Consider the following 3,484-nt stretch of genomic DNA (forward strand, 5'->3'; position numbering starts at 1 on the left):
ATCGGAACGAAATACGGAGACATTACCTCTTCTACAAATTAATCTGCGTATAGCATTGACACATGCATCCGTGTCCAGAGAAGGTGCAACCTCTAAATGAATGGCTCTAATGGTGAGGCAAGTAAAGAGCACACCATATCTCTTGACCATAGAGCATCCTCTTCTCACCTCAAACGGTCCGAAGTAATCGACCCCAGTATTAGTGAATGGTGGTTTGTCTGGAAGCAGCCTATCTTCTGGCAAATCTGCCATCTTTTGGACACCAGTCTTTGCATGTAATCGTCTGCAGACAAAACATGCATGAATTGATCTTCTAACTGCAGAATTTGCTTGAGGAAGCCAGTATTTCTGTCTAAGCTTTGCCAGGACATGGTTTCGTCCCAAGTGACCAATGTTTTGGTGGATGTGTTCCAGAATTAGGGAGCATATATAGCCGTACTACTGCCTTCTTTAGGCAATGCCAGCTTGAATAATAATGAACCTTTTTAAGCTCGCTGTCATCATCTGCAAATGACATTGAATGTTCAGGTTGAACTGGCCACTCACATTGTGGCTTCAGCAGGAAACTAGGTCCTTTGATCCAGTTTTTGCTTCTGATCAAGTTGTCCGCGTTTAGGCCTCTCGAAGCTTGGTCCGCAGGATTATCTGCAGAGCTCACATATCGCCATTGAGTCGGTTTGGAAGCTTCTCTAATTAATGAGACTCGGTTTGCAACAAACGTCTTGAATCGTGTGGAGTCGTTCTCAATATATCTCAGCACTGTGGTGCTATCAGTCCAAAAATTAGACTCCTCAAGATTGATTTGAAGCTCCTGTCTCAGCATCCTATCCATTTTGACTGCAATGGTGGCTGCTGTCAATTCCATTCTTGGAATAGTAACCTGCTTGAGTGGTGCCACACTGGACTTTCCCATCATGAACATGCAGCTTCTTTGATCGTGATCATTTGTCAACAAGAGGTATGTGACAGTCCCGTATCCGTTCTCACTAGGATCTGCAAAGTGATGCAATTGAAAGGTCTTGACATGCCCGAACCCTGCAGGTTTGATACATCTACTCACACTGAAGTTTGCAAGCTTATGCAAATCTTCCAGCCAGGACAGCCACCTCTCAGCCTTTTTCTCTACAATATCCTCATCCCATGCTATTTTCTCTCTACACAGGTCCCTCATAATGAGCTTTGCCGGTAGCACAAATGGTGCTAGGAACCCAAGAGGATCGTAAACTGAGCCAACAACTGACAATATACCTCTTCTGGTAAGTGGTTTGTTTTGCACTTCAATCCTTAAATTAAACATGTCATTCTCTGTACACCATAGAATTCCAAGTGCTCTTTCCATGGGAAGCAACCCGCTGTCCAGATTCAAGTCTTTCACGTCAGTGGCTCATTCCTCTTCAGGGATGGACGAAAGTACAGTTCTGCTATTACTAGTTCATTTTGTCAAATGGAACCCACCTCGGTTACAAAGTGCTCTGATGTCTCTTGCAATAATGATTGCTTGTTCTTTAGTTGCCACTGATTTAAGACAATCATCAACGTAAAAAATCTTCAAGAGGGTTTGAGCTGCTTCTGGAGTAGTGTCGCTGATTCCATCTTTTGCTGTTCTTTGAAGAGCGTAACAAGAACAACTCGGTGAAGAGGTTGCACCAAACAGGTGTACACGCATCCTGTACTCCTCTTCATCTTGATCCAGGTTGCCGTCCGGCTACCAGAGGAACCTCAGGAAGTCTGCATCCTCAAAGGGTACTCGAACCTGATAAAACATCAGCCATAATTGCGATCGGCTCTTCACGGAATCTGGACAACACCCCGATAAGCGTGTTGGTGAGGTTAGGCCCTTGAAGTAACTGACCATTTAAAGAAAATCCTTGGTAAGATGCATTACAGTCGAAGACAACGCGGATTTTCTTCTTCTTCTGATGATAAACCCCGTGGTGAGGAATGTACCACACCCTTCCATCACCACGGTGCAAATTCTCGTCAAGTACTTTCTCAGCATACCCTTTCTCAATGATGTTGTTCATAAATCTGGTGTAGTCCTCATGGAATCCAGAATTCCTTTTAAGTCTTTTCTGAAGACTCTTCAGATGCTGTTCCGCTACATCCCGGTTGTTCGGCATCTTGAACTTGTCATCTTTCAAAGGCAATCTCATGCAGTAGTGACCATTCAGGAGCTGAGTAGACTTGTTCACAGACTTCATGAACTGTCGGTCTTCTTGAGACATTTCAGAATTATCATCATAATGGCGTTCAGGAAAATCAAGATCAAACTGCATCACCAGCAAATCTTCAATCTTCTCCACAGATATACGATTCACTGTATAGCTCTGTATACCAGATTTTCTTGTCTTGATGCTCTCTTCTTTCGGTCCATTTACTATCCAACCAAGAATGGTCTTCACTGCATAAGGCCCATTACTTCTGCTGTTTATCACCTTCCATGGTTACATGGCCTTATGAGCGTTCACTCCAATAAGTAGCCCTACTGCAGCCTCGATATGTGGAAGACGAACTTCATCCAGGTAAGGCCATTTCTTAATATCCTCCTGTTTAGGAATGTTCCCTTTTTTTACAGGCAATTGTCGCTGAGTCAATACATTGGGTAGTTTGATATAAGTATTCGTAAGTCTCTACTGATTTTTCACTCTTCTTTGATTTCACCTTTACAGGTATAATGGAGAGGATGCACTCACCATCCCCAGCCCCAGTATATCCACAGGTTTCCTGACCCAGTGAAAGAAGAGCATTTGAAACTGCTAAGTCGTGGTCATCAGACTTTTGATCTCGGTTATCTTCATGTTTGACTATATGTAGGACATCTGGATGTTTTTGTGAGCAATCTGGACATGATATTTTCTTTTTACAATCTTTACTCATGTGTCCTTGTGTTAGACAGCCAAAGCACAGACCTTTACTTTTAAGAAACTGAATTCTGTCTTTGTATTCCTGCTCCTTGAGCTTAATACAGGAATCCAGTTTGTGTTCCTTGTTACAGAACAAACAAGCCTTTTGGACTCCAGAATCCGATTTTTCGGTGTTCGGTTTCTTTTGTAGTGAGTATTCTGCCTTGTCCTTGCCAGCCGGTGAAACATTTGTTGCAAAAATACTACCTTTGAAAACCACTCTTCTTCGAGTTCTTCACCTCTGGCAAACTGGATTTTCCCTTTCTCTCTACTTTAACATCCTGGATATCTCAAAAGAGCGGGTCATTCCAAATTTGAGCATTAAAGTCGATAAAGTTGACCAAATCTTCAAATGTGGCTCTTCCATTTCGTTGCTGGATATCAAAGGCTGTGTTTCTCCAACGTTCTCTGAATCTGAAAGGAAGTTTTGGAATGACTGTTCTCATGTTTGTTGGATTGTTCATCTCATCCATGAATTCAACATCAGCCATGGTATTTCTACATCCAATAAGGAATAAGGCGTAGGTCTTCATTCCCTTACTGTCCTCTGCTTTGATTTGTGGCCATTTTAGAGCTTTCTC

The sequence above is a fragment of the Sinocyclocheilus grahami genome, unplaced genomic scaffold (genome assembly GCF_001515645.1).
Source record: "Sinocyclocheilus grahami isolate Dianchi unplaced genomic scaffold, SAMN03320097.WGS_v1.1 scaffold1876.1, whole genome shotgun sequence".
Classification (NCBI taxonomy): domain Eukaryota; kingdom Metazoa; phylum Chordata; class Actinopteri; order Cypriniformes; family Cyprinidae; genus Sinocyclocheilus; species Sinocyclocheilus grahami.